General features: G+C 44.4%; 1 protein-coding gene and 1 long non-coding RNA gene across 11 annotated transcripts in view; one reads left to right on the forward strand and one right to left on the reverse strand.

Moving 5' to 3' along the window:
* Positions 1-23,381, forward strand: part of HIC2 (HIC ZBTB transcriptional repressor 2) — an 80,503-nt gene that overhangs the window by 31,921 nt on the left and 25,201 nt on the right. For 6 of the 10 annotated variants that reach the window (XM_064522151.1, XM_064522153.1, XM_064522150.1 and 3 more), the window contains exon 2: positions 9,491-9,560. The exons of 2 other annotated variants lie outside the window; for them this stretch is intronic. The gene's annotated coding sequence lies outside the window, so the exon portion shown is untranslated. Of the gene's footprint in view, positions 1-9,490; positions 9,561-12,776; positions 12,891-23,381 lie in introns of all 10 variants that reach the window. 2 more of the 10 variants (XM_064522148.1, XM_064522147.1) reach the window with 2 other exon arrangements.
* LOC112985605 (uncharacterized) overlaps positions 1-23,381 on the reverse strand; it is a 74,249-nt gene that overhangs the window by 4,109 nt on the left and 46,759 nt on the right. The window lies entirely within an intron of this gene.

Genomic DNA, 23,381 nt, shown 5'->3' on the forward strand with positions numbered 1-23,381 from the left:
CTGCTTTCCTTCAGGATCGTTTCTGTGCCTGCTTTTTCCTCGTTGCTGTCTCTTTTCTCCTCCTTCCCTCTGCATACCTTCCCTGCAGCAACTCCAGTTCCATCTGCTGTAATGTAAGCATTAACTATTTAATTGCTGATTAGGAAGATCTCATCACTTAAGCTTTAGAACAATGTTGGAGTGAGAATAAAGGGGTGGGGAGCAGAGGAAGGCGATGGGAGAGTTCCTGGTTCTCTATCGCCGGCTGACCTAGGAGGGCATTAGTCACTGTTGATGCCACAAGGGTGTTTAACGTCTCTCCAATCCAATGGGTAGAACTGTTGGATTTGGCTGTAACTGAGTCCTGGATCATCTTCTGCTGTTGAATGTGCTATTTGACCTTGAGCAAGTTAGGCCTGGCCTTTCATCCCCTAAGTGGATAGAGTGCAAGTACTGTAGCTAAGTGCTTTGAGATTCTTGAGTGCAGAAAAACATATTCACACAAAGGTCTAGTTGCTTCTCCTGTATAATAAAATACTGTAGGTTTTTTAGATTTTTTTCCATGTTTCTGTACCAAGTTGCACAGAGCGAGGTGAGAAGCTGGAGGAGATCTGCAGTTCTCTAAACAGTGAAAACCCTTTTAGCTCTGTGTTCCCAAGCAACCATACGGGGGCTTTTACCCAACTGACTTGCTTCACTGTGTGATGTAAATTCAGCTGGTGTCCCCCGTCGCTCTCCCTGGCATCAGCTATTCTGAGCATTCTCGCCTTATCAGCATTTTGGCTCCTCTTTACACTTGCGGTACATACTTGCCACAGTCATCTGTGGTCTGCAGAATAAAACTTCTGAAATTTCGGCAGATTCCTGCGGAGCTGCGGGCAATGGAGGGAGAGAAGGTGTGCAAGCAAGCGCTGCAATCCACGCAGCTGAGCTCTGTCCTGAGGATTTTTGCTGGCGAGTCACATCAGTCGCTTTCTCACTTGCTTTTGCAGGACGCTGAAAGTGGACTTGGAGATGGGAATTGGACCTTTTTCTTTATGTTGTGAAAGAGAAAGTCCTGAAATATTTTGATAATTGATGAACTAATGAAATTACCATTGCAAAAGACAAGAATATGATGTTCTTAGCAATTAACAAGGGAAAGCATTTTAGTCAGACTGAAACTATCTTCTCATTTGTATGGGGATTTTATTGTTAGCAGATGTTTAATTTCCGTAAGCAATTAATATTTTGGAAAGCTTAAAAATTATTTATATGTATATAAAAAACCCTTGCGTTTGACTTCAGCCAGGGAGTAAGCACTCGCACAACGCATCCTCAAAGACCCCCCCAAAGACCATAACTGTCATTCTTGATACTTTCGGAGGACAGATGGGCCTATCTGTAGGAGAGCACAAAGGAGAGGGCAAGTATATACGTGAGCAGGGAGTGAAAATAAAGGAAAATATATCTCTGAGCTGAGGGACAAAAAATGCCTATGTACTTATAATGCTGTCTTCACCACAAACACTCCCCACCTCGTCTCCCCATTGCCACGCCAAAAAAGCCCAACTCGGCTTAAACAACATCCTTGCAGATCACGTGGCAGCTGGCAAAGGCTGTTAGCCCTTCTGCCGAAGAGAGCTTAAACTCCTGAAACAAAGCAAACTGGGTTGAAATTTTCGGCATTAAAAAATAATGCAGCTGCCTCCCTGACACTCGGAGTTGAACTCCGATTTCAGTTTTGCTTCTGCTAGATCTTAGGTAATGTGACTGCTACGGTGTAACTGAAATCAGAATTGGATCTGCTAATCTTGACGTTGGGTCACCTAATGGTAATCCATCTGTTATCTCTGTTACATTCGCAGGAGCGCACACACCCACTCCTTTAGACTGCAGTAATTTATTTGGCCTATTTTATGTCTGATGGTCACTTGAAACTGTACGTCTTGCCTGTCAGCAGCTGTAGTTGTTTTGCTAAGTGAGTATCTGAAGTGAGACTTCCTTGTGCAAATGTGTATTTTAGACACTGTCACCAGAAATCCAGTGGTTCTCCTCTCTCCCTACCCCTCCCAGCCTCTTCAGCTGTTTAAATTTCGGGACACATGGCTTAAATGAACGTATGTTTGGAGTTTGCAAAATGGCTTGGATGACAGGAGAAATTGGATCACACAATGAAAGTTCAGAGCCCAGCCACCACTTGGTACAACAGGAGTTTGCAACTCCCCTGTGCTTATTATTGTCTCGGCATAACATCTAGCAATGCGCATTTCTCACGTCCCCCTCTTAAAAATGGTAACGCAATTGAAATGAGCAGGCGGAGGAATGTCACCACCTCCCTCTGAGTGGCTGGGCTGTCAGCCCTTGCTTTCTGCGGTCCCCCCAAGGGCTGTGGGTATCGGGGTGGAGAAGGGCCTGCACACCTTATTGTGCCTTCTTGCTTACGCTGGAGAATCTCCAGCTTATCCTGCCAGTGCAGTGACTGTATGTGGAGGAGGGGGAGAGGTTGTGTTGCAACCTCTCAGAAAATTAGTTGTCTCTATTTTATCTTTTGCAGCTGCAGCACTTTTTTTTTCTCCCATCGCTTCTCCCCCCCCCCCCCATGTGAGTGGTATGTCTGAACCATATCCTTCAAAACCAGTTTTCTAAGCAGATTAGATGGGTAGCAGAGACAGCTATGCAATCAGGCAAAAATGTGCACTCAAGCCTGCATTTTGTGCAGTGGCCGGAGCAGTAAGTGTCTACCACCTGGGTTTTTTTCTTTATTCTCTCCTTTTCCTGTTATTGCACAGTGCTGTGGTCTCTTGCTGTTGTAGACTGAAACTAAATGCTTATCCTGGTGCTTAATATTATCAAAAATAGGGAGGGGAAGGAAACTGGGTTCCATGTTAATAGATGTTAACATGAAAAATAGTGTGCTCCAAGGCTGGCACACTTCACTACGCAAAGTGACATTTGCTCCCTGTGAGTGTGTCGGAGGATAATCTGGGGATTACCCTCGAGTCCTCCAGTACCAAGCTTCCCCTGCCTAGGCTGGAAAACCAGTGTCTAAGTTTAGTGCCCCTCTGAATTCAGCCCACTGCACATGAGTTTGGTCTCTCGCTGCCCCGTATCTCTCAGTGCTCCAAATCAGTCTTGTTGCATGCTAGGAATCTGACAATAATGGTCTTCACCTGCTTTGAGATGTCATGGGAACTCTTAAGCATCAGTATTGGTTTCATGTCTGGTCTCTTACAGGACAACAGGCTGAATGTAGGGTTAAGCTCTTCAGACAAGTTTGGAAACCTTACAGCGTGTTCAGTGTGGGTGGAAAGTGGGGATAGGTTAGTGGGCTGAGTGGCAGACCTGAGGAAAAGAGAGTTGAGTAAGCTTTGGCTCTCCTCCAAGAGAGGAAACAGAGCAAAGTGTCCCAGGAGCCATTTGCTGCTTCCCTGGAGGACAGGAAGGAACCCGGAGCAAAGTGATCCAGAAACGCTTTTCACTAAGCCCGGAGAAACACGGGGCTTAAGAGAAAGAGGGAGAGAGCTCAAATGATTAACCTAGAAAAGAGAAGCTGGGGATTGAGGTTTGGGAGAAGAAGAAAGAAGGAGAGAAAATAAAGCCTAGCTTCTTTCTTTCCCAAATAAGGCATGGAGGAGGAAAGAAAAGAGAAACTAACCCAAAGACATTGGTGTGCTTCATGGGTTAAGAAAGAAACTACCGGAAGCTCAGACAAACTAAGTTATATCTGAAATACTGAGAGAAAACTGAGTTTTGAAATGTTGGCTCAAAGCACATGACTATCTTCTGCCGATCCCCCAAAGCAAAATATTTCTCTGAGAGGATGTAAAAATTGCAGACAACATGAAGACTCAATCTCACTGAGGTAAAGGGGGTGAAAAAGTGGGTGGAAAGCTGGTTTGATGTGCCAGCCATAGAAGCAATGAGAAGGGATCATAAAGAATTCAGGTTTTAAAACACACGGACATCGCGTAGAGGCTTTTCACGCTGACTTGTAAGCAGAGCTCTTGGGTGTGCAGCACTGCTGCACTCACCCCGGCAGAGGGGCAACTTGCATTTTGAGTTCCCACCACAGCCATACGCCATCTGTCTGAATTACTCGGAGAAAAGGTTCGTCTCCTTATTCCCCTTCTATTAGATGTGACAGATTAATGTCTTTGAGGGCAGATCACTGTTAGGCTAAATCTTTCTCTGGTTATGATTCCTTATAACTATAAAACAGTCACAAGGTTATGGGGTTTAAAAAGAGGTTTACTACAGTTTCCAGCACTGAAACTACAGGCTAAGTGTCTCTTTTTCTTTTCTTTTTAAAGTAAATCAAAACCATACATGTGTATATGCTCTACCTTCTCTCGGATGCATAAACCCGGGGTAAGAACACACATTACAAGACGAGCATTATACAGTCTACAGGAAAACTAGTAAAATAGCTTTTTGTTAATCTATACTAATCCTCACACAGAATCCTCTCCACCGAAGACCTGTTGGTCAAGCCTGAGTTGGTGTCACCCATAACATTTGGGGCAGAGCTCAGAGCCTTCAGCGACTCTGCCAGCACGGGTTTCTACCCCGCTAATGCACAAGCCGTAGCTGTGGCTCAACCAGAAGTAATGCTCAGAAATCTGTTGCAAAACCTCTGCTTCAGTGCTTGTCTGGCTCTCTCTAACCTAGACGTTATACTCTGACCTCGATCCTGCAGTCCTTGGGTCACAACAGGAGCTGCACAGGAGGAAAAGGGGTGCTGATGTTGCTGTAATTCAGGTTCTCTATTGGGGAAATCTCTGTAAGCATGAGCTTCATTCACCGGTTATTTTTTAAGACATTTTGTAAGAGTGCCTGTAGGAAGGTGCTGTTGTGGTCAGTATGAGCCTGGTTTAAATTTTTCTTCGGAGGGGCTTTTTCAGGCAAAAGTATTTATTTCAGGCAAAAAAAAAAAGTATTTATTGCAGGCAAAAGTATATATTTCTTTAAAATAGAAACTCTTCCTCTAGAAAAGCCTAGTTCTTCATTTCTTTTCCCCCATAAAATTAATTTTCTTTCTTTTTTTTTTTTTCTTTTTTTTTTTTTTAACCAGAAATACCATGCTGACTTGTGCAGGCTGCTTGAATGGGAATATCTCTTTGTTTGGCTTTTCTTCAACTAGTCTAAAACGTTTCACTCCATGTTGGTTCAAAACACTGTGTCGTACTCGTAGCAGCGCAGTGCCGCTCCCGCCTGCTCGGAGAGCAGCAGTGGTTTGGCCTGCCCGTTCTCTTCTGCCGGGTGCCCTGAGGGCCTTGGACTTCTGACACTGCATTATAGATCTCCCTGAGACCAAACTGCACCACGGGACACCTCTGTGCGCTATGGGAATTGTCTTCCAGCCAGAAAGACTGACCCAGAAGTGAGAACAGGGTTATCAGGCTGCCAAGCTGCAGCGTCTGTGAAGCAATGCAACGTTGTGGGAATAAAAGCAGTTCAATAGTGTACTGACTCAGAACAAAACTTCTCGTGTCAGGTCACCAAACCAAAATGAACCAACTTTGGTTTCAGTAATGTCAGAATATTCCGTTTCAAATGAGACAAAATACATTGATGTTCATGAGTAATTTTTTTTTTTAAACTTGTGAACTTTCGTCTACAAAGAGTCTTTAATTTCAGTTTTTCTCCCCGATTTGGGATGAGAGCAAATGTTGAAATACTGGAATTTCTTCCTTCTTGGTGAGGAGGCAGCTGATGAGTATGAGCAACCAGTTTCAGGGTTAAGACAGCTGACTCCAAAGACTTGTACATTGGAGCAGAGCACGTGATGATGGGGCAGATAGGTGATGGAGGGGAGGGGAAGAGAAGAATGTGAAGCAGCAAAGAGGGCAAGAACAGAAGAGTCAGGAGAAGAGAGCTGAAGTTTCTGCTTAGCTCCCTGAGCTCTAGGAATGGCTACACTTTTGCCCTGTGCCATGCTGTTGGCCATGCCTAGCACAGCACCTCCTGCTTTGCTGAGTGATGGCAGAAATGTGAGGCCGTGCCACCCTGCGAGCTCCCTGCCGAGAGCTTGAAGCTCTGCTGGGAGAGGACAAGGGCCGGGCTAGCTGGAGCCTCGCGGTTCGCACCAGTGCAGAACTAGGCAGTGCTGAGCAGTTTCACTTCTGCTCCCCGTGAGCAGTCGAGCCCTCCCATGCTCATCAAGCCAGGGTGTGAGCGCAGGTCTGGAAGACGGGCCTCTCGCAGTTCTCGTCCTGGCTCTGAGCAGGGCTCCCTCCAGCACCATCTCTCCGCCACCAAATCCTTCTCTGCAAAATGTAGAAAGACTAGGAGTATTCCTCTCTCATGTGACTGGGCAGGAGCATTAGTTACTGTTTGTAACATGCTGCAGAGAGTTTATTATGCTGATGCTTTTATTATTTAACAAGTTTCTTAACTCTTTTTTTTTTAATATGCCAAATTGATACACTCCATCCATCAGCAATGCCCTCCAGGAATGAGTACCTAATTAGAGAGAAGGACTTGTGAAAAGACAAACCCGGGTTATGCACAGAACAGGTTTCTCCAGTATTTATTGCCTACATTACTGGCCAAGCTTCCTTGTAAGTAATAGTCAAATAATCGGCCTGGGTCCTTTTGTGAATGGTCTGAGTCTGTGTGGTCCTCCTTTGTTAGAGCAGCTCATGGTTTCTGAAAGCTTCTGCACCCCCTGTTCTGAACAGCAGAGCCTGGTGGCACCAGCTGCTTCTGCCTGGAACAAACATTTGCATGTGACATTAAAAAAAAAAAAAAAGCCAATTTCAAAATATATTTGCATTTTCTTATCCTCTCATTTTTCAGTCCTTCTCAGAACTGTAGAAGTGTTTGAGACAAATGTATTTAACTTTTGCTACAAGCTTCTTTTAAACAAGTAAAGCTTGAAGACGGAAGAGAAATCTTTCCTTCAGAAATAAAACAGCAGCCAGTGTTTGGAAATATTTTAACAATAGACCATATGGGAGTCCCAAACTATTAAGCTTTATTATTCAGAAGGCGGAAAATGTGGTTTGATATTCAATTGATATACAGCATAAATGAGAGCCGCAAACTCGGCTCCCTTGTGCTGGGATTCAGATGTTCTCTTGAATATAATAACTAACGCTTTGGCCTAGTTCCACAGAATGCATCCAGCTTGCTGATCGCAAGCCAAGAAACTGTAGGCTTTTTTTTTTTTCTTTCCCTCTCTTCTCCAAAGTACTTTCCTCTCCTGCCAGTGTGAGCTTTTGGCCTGAATATAAATCTCTTGATATTAGATGCTTATAGAAAATGGGGAGGATGCAAGTAGTGCACAGCAGTAGAGCTGTGTGTGTGCATGTGCGTGTGTGCATGTGTGTTTGTTTTTCTTCTGCTTTAAAGATAATCAGGCTTTCCCCCTGTGATATGCTGTTGGGGGATTACGCTGGTCATTCTAGGTGGGAGCTGCTTTGTTCCTGCTTCGCTGTTGGTTTCTTATTGCTGTGGGAGCAGGTAAACATCTTTAGGGTTACTGTGAAGCGGTGCCAGAGACCACGAGAGTGGAATTTGTTGGATAGAGAGACTGGAAGTGGTTTCAGTTTCTTTTTTGCCTGATTTGACTTGCGTATATTTGTAATTGTCTCTTCCTTTTCCTATCATGTCTCTCTCAACTTTCTCTCCTATGGGGAAAAGAAACCATAAAAGTTGATTATAAAATACTAAATACCTTGACTAAGATCACATATGTGCAAAGAGGGACTGAAGGTGACGCAGATACTGTGATCAAGTGATTGCAGGCTGGATCACCTGCTATTTTTTGACACAGGATCCCTGATTTACTCAGTGTACGGGATGGACCAGCTTTGTCTGTGTGACACTGGATGTGGGAGGTGCGGTGTGAATAAGGAGTTGCAGGGGGACGAGAAATAGTCTTGTGGGTCAGGCAGCTGAATGTCGTCCTGAAATCCTCAGCTCCGCATCCGTCTTTGTCAGAGAGTTCCTCTGAGACGCTAGTATCATCCTTGGAAGTGGCATCCATGGCATCGTTTGATGCCCATGGAGACTTTCTGTCCTACACCCCTCACCAGAAGCCAACTGCCTGTGGCACAGACCCCTGACATGGAAAATCATGCAGGTGGTCAAAGTGGGAAGTGCCATTTATCCCTGGAGTCGTAGGGTAAGGTGACACAAGAGCATGAGGCTGGGCCCGCAGAGCAGGACCTCTTCCTTGGGCAGAAAAGGGCGGAAGAGCTGCCTCCTGAGCGTGGGGTGCAGTTACCAGGAAAGATGCCAAATACGCGGTGAGGACCGTTGCTTACTGGATAGGGCTTATCATCAGTTGAGGAAGTGGCTGTGATGTTTAATAGTCAGGTATACCAAAGCCAAACCAGGTCATATGCTAACAGCCTGCTTCTGTTCCCTCCTTATAACACATGCAACATGTGATGGCTTTGAATATATTTCAAGTTGAACATGTTCAAGACTTTTTTCTCAGATCTTTGTACTGCAGGAATTCACAAGTGATTATAAGTAATACTCCCCGCTGGTTTTGTGACAGATGCCCTCCGTTATATTGGGTCCAGCTCTATGATTCTGAAATCCACCAAAAAACTTATTTTATAGATCTGTGATTTCGCCTAAATAGAAATCAAGAGTTAACTTATCTCACATTTTGCTTTATAAGTGTGATGAGCCCAAGGAAAAGTCTTTCACTTTATGTTTAAGTCCAGGAATTGCTGTAATACAGAACACTATAGAGGATACAAGTTGCGTACTCTCAAGTTCAAGTTCAGTTTTGGTTTCTGTCCTCCATTTCTCTTTTCAGTTTGTCATGATAGCTGAAATTTTCCATGTTTTTGTCTCAACCCCCACGCAATTTTTTTCCTTTGGGGAAAACTGGAGCAAAATCATTTTTAGTGCAATTTTTCAATGTCTTTGACTTACACCTACATCTGTTTGGGGTGGGGGAGTGGAATTTTATCATAAAACGTTTGATTTATTTAATGTATTCAATAAGCGTCCAAGATGTGCCAGGTACTTTCTCAGTACTTTTTGGATGAGAAATCTTGCAAGCTAAGAACTTAATAAACAAAGAAGCTACAGAACTCAAAACTTCTCTGTTGTTAAGGTCTCCAAATATCTAAGGGATAAACCAAGTTTGAAGAAAACAGATCCAGAGACCTGTCAAGTACAAAATGTCACATTCAGTACTGACAAGGACTTACGTTACAGGAACAACTATATTTTTTAACATATTTCTTGACCCTGTTATCTGCCCAAGTTACAACAAACTGAGTTATGTCCACACAGCAGCTCTACTTTCACTGCAACTGTGAGCCTATTTTTATCGATGCACCCATAGATGTGATTGTATGATACTGTGCTAAATACGGGCCCATCTATAAACAGGGTCATTGATTTGGACCAAGGCAAGTTACAAATTTGAGCGGAAGAGCTATTCCTGTTTAACTTTGGTATCCTAACAAAGAGGTGATTGGGAATAGTTAATAAGGAATAGCTGTTCTGGAATAACCCCCTTTTAAGACAAACCCTTACTCTTTCTATAATTGCTTTCTAGGAAGCTATTCTGTACTGAATCAGCATGGGATAGAGTGCCTAGAAGACATTCAGACCAAGCACAGCTAGCGGTGAGTGGGGCAATACACACTGGGATGCCCTATTGCAAGTATTGTGAGTGAGCAGAACAGCCAAATTGGTTGCCTGTGCATTTCTCTGGGATGCAACAGAAAGTTTTAAATCAAACTCATTGTACAAAGGCCTCTCTCAGCAGCAATGAAATCTTAGCTGCCTGTTACTGTCCAAGCATTAACCCTGTGTTACGGACAGAGAGCACGTGTTAACTTGTAACTGATTACAGTTCCATTAAATGTTGGGGTGTGGAAAGGACAAGTATGCTTTTTTATGTGTATATTTACTGTATCAGGTGTAGAACAATCAATTTATCAAATCCACCTGATTACCCAGTAGCAGGAAAAGACAATTATTTGGCTGTGTTTTATTGTTTCTAAGGTGGATAAAAAGTAACTTTATTTTTTTAAAAAAAATTGCAGTCTTGTTTGAGAAGAGCCTACACTAGCAAACTAAATAAAAGGAAGGAAAAGCCAATAGTTTATAAATCCAAAGAAATTTTTCCTGTAGTGTGAAATTTTGTGCTTGACCTTGTTGAGAGACAGTGTTCTTGTGTTTCAGTGTAATATAGTTTATTTGATATAGTTGCTGTCAATTCATAGTTCTTCTGACTTTTGGAATTCTTCCCTTCTCTTAAAAGGGAAGGTGGCAGGCTGGAGTGGAGAAGCTCCAACTGCAGCCCTTTGGATGTTAATCCACTCTGACTTTCTTAAGCCACCTACTTAAATCATTATCTTAATGAATCACCATTGCTGCTGTCTTCGGTGCTACACAGGAACATGCAAATTTTAAACAGCCTGGGGGAAAGGCCTTTTTGTCTGTAAAGTGCTCTGATACTTGCATTTAGATGCTGCCATGATAGGTACCTTGGATACTAGTTCTGCCTAGCGCCGTGGATAGACCATGGGGTGTATGGTGTCTCACCGGGGCATGCTTGCTGGGCGGCTCCCGGGGCTGGCCTCCGAGCCGAGATGGATGCGATTCGCTACTGAGTGTAAGAAGCAGCTTTAGCTCAAGTGGTTGAAGCCAGATTGCTGTGCAGGTTTGTGATTTATCTAACTGCCTGTTGGCTATGCTTTTGTTTAGTTGCAAAATGGCAAAGAGTTAAGGAGTGAGGCTGGGGGGGAGGGGGTCTCTCTCCAGCTCTGCAGCTGCTGTTGTGACTTTGGGGCAAGTTTCTTCACCTCTCCACTTGACTTTTTTCCAAGCACAAATATGACATGCAAATATTAATTTACCAATAAAATTTCTCCCAAATAGGTAAAGTAGGGAAGGAAACTTAGTACAGCAGGAAAATTATCAGCTTGCTGGAAAGTATTACAAGCATTTGAAGAGAAACATGCATGTAGTGAAACCACTGTGAAGTATCTCCAAGACTTCCAGCATTGTGGTGTTCACATTTTTAGATGAAGAGTCAGCTTGGCTAGGTACTGAGCTTTGCCCAGTTCCATCTCCCCTGGATGACCACTCAAGAAATGTTTACTTGTCGATGGTGGATGTGGAGAGAGAGCAACGTATAGCTGTTTCAGATGGCAAATCTTTGCAGTGATGTTCTATACATATGAAAATATTTGATTCCTTTATCCAATTAAACCAAGAGTTGAGAAAGTGGTTTTACAGAAATGTCCTAGATGATAAGAAGTACTCTTCTCCAACTGCAAAGTATATTCACCCATTGTCCCCTTTTTGTGGCTTACAAGAAGAGCCCATTCCCTTACTGTGGGTAACCAGTTCTGACCAGTAATGGTTCTGCATTCAGAAAGAAAGGATAGATATTGAAGATATTAGGTGAATGGAAATCCTGTACTGTCAGCTGGGAGACGGAACTGAGCTAACGTGCATTTTCTGCGGTAACATTATCGATAGTTCAAGTCATGCCCATGCTGGGCTGCTGGGAGAGTTACACCCACAAGAGGCCAGAACATCTCGCAGAGGGCATCCTCATTCTTCTCAGCCAAATCTTGTCTGAAACCAGTTGAGCTGGAACTAGATGTTTTTAGACTAAGAGGAAATGCATTATCTTGGCTCACACTAAAGCTAAGTAACATGTCCTCAGTTAGTTACCAAAGGAAGGAGATATGAGCAAGCAGAACATGCTGACTTTTTGCAGCTCAAGGCCAGGACAGGAGTCCAGTGTGAGGCAGGAGATGCTAACTGCTTCCTTATCCATTCGTGCTCACCCTCCTGGAGAGCAGCAAATAACTAGTCCTGCGACTCTATTTTCTTCCTGCCTGGCATAGTTCTGAACAGACTGCTGCTTTCTTGTTTGAGGCACTTTTTGAAAACTGCTTTACAGTAATAATTTTTCTGCTCATTGTGAATGTTTTCTGTAGTCAGCCTCCTAACTGGTTCTGCTCCCTCGTCGGATGGCAGCATTTTATAAACAAGGAGGTTCATTAACCGGGAAGCCATCTAGTGGATTCAGCACTTTAAGAGTGGGGATTTCAGAAGAAATACCAGAAGTGATTTGTGTGTGTGTGAGAGAGGGAGAGATTTCAAAAGAGAAAAAATTGAGCTGACTAACATTTGAAGCAAATGTGTGCAAAATTTAAGTGCAACTTTCTCTCATTCCATTCTCAGAAAGTAATGGTGATGGGTGTGACCAGATCTTTGGCTGACTTTCTGAGTTGCCTCTATGCCAGAAGCCTAGTAAGGGATTTGGTGGAATTTCTCATCCCACTGGGTAAAAATGATGTCCTGTCCCACGTTACTTTGCTTCAAACAGAAGGAGAGGGACTCTTCCCACCACCACCACCACCACACTTAAAGCACCCAGTTGTAGCTGAATTATTTTTGTGGGCACTCTATGCAAAACATTCAGAAAATGAACTATCCAGAAGGAAAGTTCAGCTTCCAGTCTGTTGAACTGCCTTATGCTATTCACCCAGCTTTTGCGTGCTACCTTATGCTTGTAGGCAGCAGTAGGGTTGTGTCCGTGTACGAAGGTTATTTCAATAGTTTGTTCATTCAGATTGAGAGGTTTCTAACTATGGAAGTAAAATGTGTCTGTGCTATTACTTTGTTAAACTGTCTTGAGCTACTTTTGTTAAGTGCACTGGATTCTGTGTTTGCTCAGTCTTCTGCTCAGGTACCTCAAGATGCAGTGTTCCAGCTTATAACTTTATGCTTTATATTATCTTTCTCGTGGTGTGTTATGATGCCTCCCAGAAATTCTGAAATTGGGGTCAAATAAACTGCTCTGATATTTCTCCTAGCTTTCACTAATTTGGAAGTGTCTGAGCTGCTACTATGAAGCACGGAGAAACTGCAGCCGAGCATTGTGACTGACAGTCCTGTTAAGAAAAAGTGATGCACAAGGTATTACACAGGTAGATGGATTTGGATCTGCAAGTATATATCTCTCTAATTTTAATGGCCTTTGGAGCCATGGCAGCTGAGCTAAGAGCAGGGAGATAAGCCAAGCAATTATATGGAGCGGGTATATTTGGTGGAGCACACCTCTTGGGACTAGTGATGACTGATGAGGCAAGGTAGTGAACTGTGCATCAAGGTGCCAAACCTGACTGATCCTTGCAGGAGAGTCACCCATAGTAATATGCAGAGGCCTGGGAAATTTCTTAAGGCCGGGATATTTGCTGCGATGAGCTTGAGAAAGTTGGTGTGGTTGGTCAACGTAGATTTTAAAGCAGCAGTGCTTTCCCCTGCCCGTTGGGGGGATCCATGTACCCCCTGCTTCCCTGCCTTGGGGAGGTCTCACTGGAGGCAGGGGTGAAAGAAAGTAGCCGTGAGCTTTGAGTAGCTGCGGGCTGGAAGACTTGGGAAGCCTTTGCAGGGGGAAATGGCAGGGATCTGAGAGCTGCGAGTTTCAAAAAAGGCACGTGATAATGGGAGAAAGGGCCCTGATGCCTTGCGTGACCTTTTTGGGAGCAAAGAAAGGATTCTGGCAGATGGGTAGGAGAGGGAAGAGGAGGGACCCCAGTTATCTCCCCTGGCCAGGGAGAGGGTGTTTCTGCCTTTGGCCGCTTGTGCGTTGACCGAGCACCGCGCTCTGCTCCCACGCCGAGGCTGGGCAGCGGCGGCAGCGAGCACGCTGCAGGCCAGGAAATGGGTGTGTGGCTTTGGCTGTTGTGTTGTTTTTTTAAATAGACATTTGACAATAAAGGAAGGGTTTTCTGTTATGAGTTTAGTATACCTTCACGAAACAATCAGCCAAGTTGCACCAGCTATGAACGTAAATTAACAAAACCAGCAAGTAATGCTTTCGGGGTGGTGGTTGTTGTTGTCTGCTTATAAACAAAGCAAGATTTGTTTTAGGGCCTTACGTAAGTCCCACTAATAGTGGCAAAATCAGGTGAGAACTTGGGCACAAAAGTCTTTCTTTGGGACTAAATGCAGAAAATACATATGTTTCTATTTAAACAGCAGAGAATTAAATAAATGTAAGATCAAGAGACCCGAGGAAGGGCAGAATGAAGGGGTGTGTTCACGGGGACGTGTTCCTAAGGCTGGTTCTTCCTCTGTGTGCTACAGAGTTGCAGACAGTGGGGTAATGCTCTAACTGGGTGAACTGGGATGTTGCTCCTATAGAGCATGTTTTATATTTTGGCCTGTGACAGAGCAGGCTCTGTTGAAGCTGGTTTTGTGCTGTCTGTGCTGTCCTCTCCCAGGGGCCCGAGGCCCATTTGAGCCTTGGGGGGAGCTCCAGGTGCCCACCTGGGCATGGGCTTTCTCTTCTGTTGGGATGATTCCTGTACTTCCACAGGCAGATGGTATGCGGGGGGTGCGTGGCACTTCTTAAAGTCAACCTCTAGATAATAATTTCTTTCTTTGAATTAGTCAAAGAAGGTTTCATGTGAGCTGAGGGAAATTACTAAGTATCTCAACCTTAGCCTCCATACAGATAATTAGAAAAGGTTCTTTCCTCGCGATTTTAGGATGCCATTCTCCTCCTCTCTCTTCATGATGGAACAATATTTTCCACATTATTTCCTCCCACTGTAAGCCCTAAGTATTTAGAGAGAGAGAAAAAAAAAAGCAATGCACAAATTTTTTTTTCTTTGACTTCCGTTGATTGGGTAAAAAGTTCAGAGATCTGTGGCAGCAACTGTTGGGAGATGAAAAATTTCACTTGCCATCTCAGCAGACTGCTCAGAGCACTGTCTGAAATGTGTGCCCCCAAATTCTTCCAGAGAGACTACAGTCCAACTGGGAGAAAACGCTGCAGTCCCTGAGTGATCAACAAGCTCTCTGGGTGTTTACCCAAGCTGGTAACCCAAACAGAAAACATCAGTGTGCTGCTATGTAAACTCATGGTGTGCCAGTATCTTAAACACGGCGCAGTTCTGATTCCCCACTCTCAAAGGCAGAGCAGGCCCAGGGGAGGTCCAGAGAAGGCCATCAAAGATGGTCTGAAGTCCGGCAGCAGGATTTCCCTCTTGACCACAGAGAAGAGATGACTGAGCACAAGAATTGCAGATGTTTTACCATCAGGAATGGGGTGGGGAAGGGGAATAGGGAACAGCTCCTCATAATACTTGTTTTGTGTTAACTCAGTGGATTTAGAACAGGCAGAGAGGGGCATTCTGTCCAGCAATAGTTGCCTTGTGAAACTCCTTGCCAAAGAGTATTATGCATAACAAAAGCCTAAATGGATTGAAAAAAACTGATGAAGGATAGATAAGTCCGTATTAAAAGTGGTGGTCTGGAAACAACCTCTGGATCAAAAAATCTTTAACAATTGGGGAAAGTATAAGATGCGAAAAGATTGCTTGTACTCTACTCTATCTCATTGCATTTTTTTGGCACTGTTCTGGCTATCGAAGACCAGACAGTGAGCTAGACCTTTGCTCTATTATAATAGGGCTGTTTTTGTAGTTCAGAAGTGGAAGGGGAACTAGGTACACTGCAGTGCGGGGAGCTGGCTTTGCCTTGCGGCTTATGAGTAATGTAAAGCACACTGAAATGAATAGAATTAGGAGCCAAATGCTTCCTAATACCTTAAAAACTCTTATGTTACGAAATGCCTCTGTAGTCTCCTTACTTTGTTAAAATTCTGACTTAACAAAAAGCTGAGCGTGTTAACGAAGCTATGAGTCACTGGAGTGTTTCTAGTTATTTTTCTCACTTTCTATGTTTGCTGCTACAGACGGTTGGATTGCCTGATACTGTACCTAATGTGCTGGCTTAGGCATTTTAACCCCTGCAGCAGTGACATGCTGGGCTGGCAGTCGAGGATGGCTGCCCCAGGGGAAGGGGCTATGGAGCATGACGAGGAGGGAAGGAGGCTGAGCAGGAGGCAAGTGCTGCCCATAAAGACTCTAAAATCTCTTGTATGTGCACAAAAACTGGGGAGTCTAACACAGAGCAGGGCGTATAGCTGCAACTGCAGTGGCAACAGTCCGTCGGTATTTGGAAGGGGGAAAAAAAAACAGTTTTACATTTTGCTAGACGATTGTACTGTAATACAGCAGTGCCTCCTGGCAGGGAAAGCAATGTAATGTAAAGCAATACAGCGTGGAAGAGCAGTTGGAGAGCTGTCAGAAGCTGAGCAGCTTGGACTGCTTCCACGTGAACCTGAAAGCGAGCAAACTTGCTGCAGCGTGGCATTCCTCTGCCCCGCAGAGGAGCACCGACTGCAGCACGGCAGGAGTAACGTGCTTTGCAAACAGGGCAGAGCCTTGCTGTGGAGGGGAGCTGCAAGGTGCTTTTTAAAGCAAGATAGTAAGGTTTTTTTTTTTTCTTCTCTTGGGCCTTGCCTCCTCTGGGGAGTTCAGCGATTTCTTTGCCAGCTCACAGAGTCCTTCTGAGTTCCCAGGCCAGGCAGCCCTGCCTCCCAGGGCACAGGAGTGCTGTACCTGCCTGCCGTCCCCGCCTGGCACCCGGCTGCCAACGGGGCAGCAAAAGGCTGGGGTGCTCCAAAGCACGGGCTGCAGCAAAGCCTCTGTGTCTGAGCTGATTGGGCAAACGAGGAAGTAACGACTCTTTTTTTTTTTTTTTTTTTTTTTTTTAACAGTTTGTATTTCCAGAGGGCTTTGGTGCATGGCATCGACTTTTATTCCAGTTTTTAGTTGTTGGATATACTTAGCAATCTTACTTGTGGTTTTTAACCCTCCCCCCTTTCCCTGCCGCCAGCATTTTCCTTCCCTTCAAATCCTTGGTCTCTCTCTATGTATTGCTACTATAAATTGTTTGGGATGATGGGTCCTGCATCTTACTTGGAGCCTCTGGATGCTATTAACAAGTAATTGCTGGGAAAGCTTATTTAAACATCAAAAACTCGCATTATTTTTTAAATTGCCCTTTGAGGTGGCTGAAATGCTACTGAAAGATTACTTTCCTTTAATACTGGGCAAGGAACTGCATTAGGTAAGGGAAACAGTGTTCCAGCTACAGTATTTCTCAGGTACTCCGTCACCTTCCTTTTAAAGAAGGGACACGTAGCTCTATTCCCTCTGCTTGTTTCTCACCCCACAGCAGCAAAATAATGTATAGAAAGTGTATAGTGAGGAGGTTTTATTGGCTTTACCCTTTCAACACGTCTGGATTTTTTTTTAATTAAATTTTGTAAGACCTCAGCCATTCATTCTCCATGCCTGTTATCCAGCCACCACCTGAAATCCAACAAAACTGGTAAATCACCTGGGGAATTGTCATTTTCTCAATGGCAAGCTGCACGGACGAGCGTTGTCCGCCAGATGCAGGGCCAGGGCACTGTGTCCAGTACGCTGCTCCTTTCCTGCTGCCATCGCGGCAGTCTGGTTCCTGGGTGGCTGACCTGCCGTCATGGGCGAGCTTGACTTTGAGCCTCCGCCATTCAGAAAGCAGGCAGGTCACACGTAGGATGCCCCTCTTGTAGCTAAGGCCACTGCTAGGCTGGCTAAAGCGCAATAGGTCTCGCTCAAAATTTAACTGAGGTGTATTTTGTCAATGGCTGTATGATGAGTTAGTCTACTAGTAGCCATCAGATAATCAGGTGAAAATCTGCAGTTATTTCACATACTGGAAACTGTTAGGCAAAGACCTCCTCACAGGATCGGTGTCCCCTGACTTCAAGAACAAATGGCTCAGTTTACACTGGCGTTTACGCAGCTGCAGGGACACAGTAAATGTATTGACTTTCTATTCCTTTCTGCTTTTTCAGATAAGTGTACACACATTACTACAAGAAAGCAGCATGTGAGCTCAGAGCTGTGCCTCATCACTTAATGAAGTGTTTGCTTTAAAGAAATGACATGGACCTTCTGTGGAGCCTACAGAAGCAGTAGAGGGGCTGCCCAGATCTGAGCCCAAGCAGGCAGAAGGAAAGACTTAACTGCAGGTTTCCTAAGCTTTGCAGGTGTAGCAGCCTGACCTGCACGAGGAATGAAGATGTGATTTTTATAAATGGAAGAGCTACCTCAGGGAGGAATAAGCAAATAATGAACTTAGTATAGAATGGCTTGAGAAATGCTGTGGATTGCAAAGACAAGCATGTGGATTTGAAAGTAGTACAGGAGGGTTTTATGAATACCTGTCACTTCTGCTCTGTTTCGCATAACGTTGTGTCTGCTCAGGTGCAGGTCTGTCTCCTACTCTTCTGCCATCTTCCTGATAGCAAATTATGCTTCATCTTTTTACACATGGCATGTGTATTAGGATTTTTGAGAGAGAGAAAAAAAAAGATTCCGCTCTAACCGAAATTGCCAAAGGAAATGTGGACAGGCACAATCCCAGCCTCCCAATTAGTATGCCGGTGCAAGGGGACTAGCACAACGCTTATTGTTGGAAATTGATACCCACTTCTTGCTTTCATGGCACACAAGTGATTTTTTTTTTTCTCGTTGTTTATTTCAACTCGTTTTAATAGCCTGTATTTTAGAAACTTATGGGATATTGAGCTAAAGTGAAATGCTGTGCTCTAGATCACACATTTTCTTCTTAATAACAGTGGGATTTTTGCCATTTTCCCCTGTGAAACTCCTTCAATTATATAACACATGCATTTGGTTTAAGGGGATGCTGTCTCAAATTTTATGCCCCAAGACAGGCATGTCATGAAATAGCTGTAGGTTGGTGAAGAACCTCTATTGGATTAAACGCTTGCAAGTACTGACAAGAGTGGGAGTTGAGCATTTGGATGGAGGCCTGTACAGAGGCTCTTGGACAGCTCTGTTCTCAGCTACTCCTACTTGAAATGAGTTATTTTATTCTGCTCTCACCAAGAAACTCAAAACTTCCTGAGTTTTAACAAGAAAATGAGTGCTGCTGGGTCTCCCCAAGGGAACACACAAGTCTGCCTGGGTACATGTAGAGCTTGCTCATAAGAGGGCCTGGTTTTCCCAAAGCCTGAAATTTCTGTTTGTAGAAAAATGAAGCGAGTGACTGCACTCCTGAACTAAATGTTTCTGTAATGGTTTCTTAAATAACTATTTCTAAATGAGAAGCAACTTTAAGTATGAAGGATTTTCATCCTGTATGTTGTACAATTATGAAATATAGCTGGGTCTCCATTTGTCTGTTGGCGAGACAGGCATGCTCTCGTGCTCTGGTTTCAAGTTGCCGGAGGAAGATGTGACAGGGTATATTGTAGGGTCCCGTGACAGACGTGTAAAGTTAAGTGCTCTTAACCAGGCTGGCTGCTAACTGGCGAGAGAGTCACTGACACTGAGGTGGCCAGAGAAAAAAGAATGTAAAGATGTTAGATCTTGGTTATGGGAAGCTGCTCAACATTTAAAGTCCTGTTGTCTGAGAACATGGGTGGCATTTATAACAGATGCTTGCCTGGTAATCAAAGACCCACTGTAATAAATAGTTGGTTAAAGAGTAAGAGTTCATGTGGTGGTTAGGGCTGATATTTATGGCTGTGAACTTGAGATCTCTGGAAAATGGGAAATGGTGGCAATAAGAACTGTATCTGTTTCTAGAGGTAGGTGGATTTGGGGTCCTGCCTATTTTTTTAAGCCTTAAATATTATGCTCTGGCATAATTCTGGGCTTCATCTGAACAGAGATGGCCAGTGAGATGAGCAGATGACAAGTATGTAGACTGGGTGAGAAATTTTCTTCCGCCCTGTGCTGGATTGATGAGTTGGGTTTGTTGCACCTACTGTATCACCCAGTGCTTGAGGGGTTATTAAGCAGAGGTGGACTGAAAAAGTTCAACCTACGCCACCTCAGAAGAACGCTTAGTTTGGCACTGCCAAGCTGGCAGCTGTTGGCTGCTCATGATGCCTGGAGCCCTTTACTGTGGGGAGAAGCAGACATACTCGGTGTGTGCTTAAACTTGGAAATCTGAATTAATTAACCAGTGGAATAACTTACTTAGGGATGTGACTAAATTAGACTTTTCATCAAGATTGATGTGTGCTCTCTCACTTGTGCACTCTCTCTCCTAAAAGCTGTTGCCTGAATGCAAGAATCACTGCCCTAGAAATTTCCTCTTTGCCTCTTTCAGCTGCTCGGGCCAGCAGCTAGTATTCTCCGAGGCTTAGTGAAGACCCAGGCTGAAATTGCCAGTGGGTGCCTCTTCTTGTCCTGACTCGCCTTTGTCCTTCCTTCATCCTGCCCTAGCCATGTCTGTCTGGTGCCCTGTCAACAACATCTGCTTGGGAGTGGCTGAGTGAAGTTTTGCTGTTATCCATGCATCTTTTTTATTTAAAGGAGATTTCTGAGTCCGTTTGGCATAAGTCAGTGGAGAATTAGCTAGCAGTGGGCAGCAGGGTAAAGAATACTTGGAGCCCTCCATTTATTTTCCCTTGGCAGTACCTTGGTGTTGCTCTTGGAGGTCTTTTGCTTGTCCCTGCATTGCTTCAGCCCGTGGAGCACAAGTGCTCTGAAGCTGCCGTTTCAGGGTTGCTGTCTGTCTCCGGGAAGTCATGTGGCAAGGGGCTCTGCATGGTATGGAGAGCAGCTCCCCCCGTGCAAGGAGTTACAGGATACTGCTGGGGGTGAGCTACAGCTGGTATGCACTGGTACTAATATAATCCCCCAGGACTGTATCCATGAGAGACAAGTGTGACATGGGAGGTATTTAAGGAGACACACCTGTTCTAGACACAGGCCCGCTATTGCATGCCTTGGAAATGGAAGTTTTTGGCGGAGCAGGAAAGACTCTCATTTCATCCACAGGAGGGTTTTTCTTTTTTCTGTCTCCCCAGTTTCACATTATTTTACAATTCCCTCTCCTTGCTACGCAATCCCGCGGCCCGTTAGCGCTGAGCTGTTTCAAAGGCCAGGCTAGTGCTTGCATTTGAACTTTTTTTACCTTCGTGTGTGATTCCAGAGTGATTTGCATGAGAGAACAGCTTCTGGACTGAGTGATGGTTTGGGTGTAACTGCTCCCAAGAAAGGGCAGAGAATTCAGAGAATGTCATCTATGTGCGGGGTTGGGCTTTTTAATCCTTCAGATAATTTAGATTTTGTGTTTACCTGTATTTTTACTGTAAGACCCCTGGCTTGCAATTTGGAGCAGTACATCAAGTAGAAGTGATATCATCTCACCAAATTTTGTACAAAAATATTTCATCCCGTTTGGTTTGAAAACTTTAGGTCTTTCCCTCTCTTCTGTTCCCCCACCCTCATCCCAAGAGTTATTGTGAAATAGCTACTTCCCACACAGAAGAAAAATCAAGCAAACGTGAAATAAATCTGGTGGTTGTGTAGTAAAAAGAAATTAACTTGCTTAGATTTTAATTCCTCTTTGTCAAGTTAATTTGGCATTGCTTGTAAAAAAGCTTTTTTGGCATTGAAAAGGGGATGTATTAAGATGGAGGAAAAACATATTTTGTGGGGTTTGTCACAGGACTTGATTACATCTGTCTTTTTTGTCTTCCAGTTGGAATGGAAATTTTCTCTCAAGCTTTTTTTTATGTGCCTTCATTTGATGTAAATGGGGAATTGCCTAGTTTGCCTTGGTCCTGTTCTGCATGCTGCTGCTTTCCATGGATTTCTGCTGTTGGTGGGGTTTTAAGTCTTGTTAGCATGGAAGAGCTTCCAGGATCAGGGCCAAGATTTCTCCTATATCTGATAGATGCTTGTGTGAAAATGGTAGCACCTGGAGGGTCTTCCTGTCCCATCTTTATTTTAAATAGAATTTGTCAATAAAAATCCACTATACCAGTTGTTTCTAGAACTAATAATGTCTGGTAGGGATAAGGAAGACAAGGTGAGAGGCACCTTTTACTTCAGGACTTGGTTAGTTAGGTATTGGGGGGGGGGTTATTATTCCCTTCTCTAAAAGCTCCAAATTCTGAGTGGGGTAGACTGGAATAAACAGATGCTGAGGGGAAACCAGATTCTTCTTTTTAGGAACAGAATTGTGTTGGCAGGGGAGAAGATCCAGGGAATGGAGACACCGTGCCTCCAGCCTCACCCAGCCTGTGGGGTAACCTCACTGCGAGCAGGTCACTCGACCCTTGTGGCAGGGGAACAGAGATCTGGAACAGTGTTCATCCTCCTCTGAAAGGTGGCTGTAGTGGGGCTCTGCCTGCACGGCTGCAGACCTGCTGACCAAAACCCACGGTCCTCTTTAGTCTCTCTGCGCCGGACTTCTACAGTTTGATCAGGTTTTGTGGAAGGAAGGAAAGAATCCTAATAGCATTGCAGTCTCAAAGGGGGGTGTTTGGTTTGTGTTGGTTCCCCCTTCCCCCAGTGTGTATGATCTATTCTGACAGGAGAACAAGCCCAAGGAGGAGATAAAAGCCTGAAATCTTGTTTCCTTCCTGGAGGAAAGACACTGGTTTCAGTCCAGTGCAGCCACACTTTTGTATGGACATATGTGAAAATATCTTTGATCCTAAGAAGTACAATATCTCAGTGTAAGGGAAGCATCAGCCTCATCTAGGTGCGGTGCCCAGATGTGGACAGATGTGGACTACCTTTGTATCCCTGCGCATCACTGCGCTGTGCTGCGCCGACACAGCCTACAGTAGACGTGGCCTCACCACCCTTGCTAGCAGAAGGTGGGCTCTCTCCCACCCCTGGATTCTCCCAGAGCTAATCAACTTTCAAACAAAAAGCAAAAACATTTATTCTGGGTTTGTGTGTGTGGGGGGGTATTTGTTTAGTTTTTGGGGGGGGAGAGGGTGTTCTTGTTTCTTAACTGCACCCTGCAAAATGCCCCTGCTGAGCTGTTTCCAAATACTGGCATCTCTAGGGAAGGGGTTATAAATTGCTAATTTAAAGCCTGCAACAGGATAATTAACTAACCAGTTTGATGTAAATGGCTTAATGGGGTTTTACTAGCCCCTTTGAACTTAAAGTAGCACTAAAAAGTAAACTGTAAATACCTTCAAGGAAAGTACTGGCATGCTTGAATGTGGTGCTGCTTGGCTGTAGGCAGCAAGCCTGTTTGACTTGCCAGGAATCTAGGGGCCTGCGTGACAGCAAACACGTCAAGGGGGCGAGGGGACCAAGCCAGCACCCCTTCAGGAAGGCTCTGCAGCTACCGAGGTCTTCAGGAAGCGCACAAACTCTGAGATACCAGGCTTCCAAACCTGCCCTCCCTGCTTTGGAAAATTTAAATCAGAACCTCAGTTTAAATGCAACTGTAATGAATTTCATCAGGATTGAAGAAAAAAACCCCCGAGGGGGAGGCAGCCACTAGCGTCCACCCTAATTTTCCTCAAGTTGTATTTGCATTAAGGTCTTTTGGCAAGTCCAGGCAGAAACACTTTTAAGACTTTGTTTCAGAAGACCTTGTTACCCACTGAATCTGCTGAGACAACATACCGCAGCCCTGCAGCAGATTCCAGTTTCCGCTGCATCCTGGGCACTTTAGGGAGAACCTCTAAACTTTCATTTTTCCTGAGCGATTACAAAATTCCAAGGGAGGAAGCCAACAAATGTTAAGCATCTAGAAATGGAGATCATTGCAAAATGGAA

Source organism: Dromaius novaehollandiae, chromosome 17 (assembly GCF_036370855.1).
Source record: "Dromaius novaehollandiae isolate bDroNov1 chromosome 17, bDroNov1.hap1, whole genome shotgun sequence".
Taxonomy (NCBI): domain Eukaryota; kingdom Metazoa; phylum Chordata; class Aves; order Casuariiformes; family Dromaiidae; genus Dromaius; species Dromaius novaehollandiae.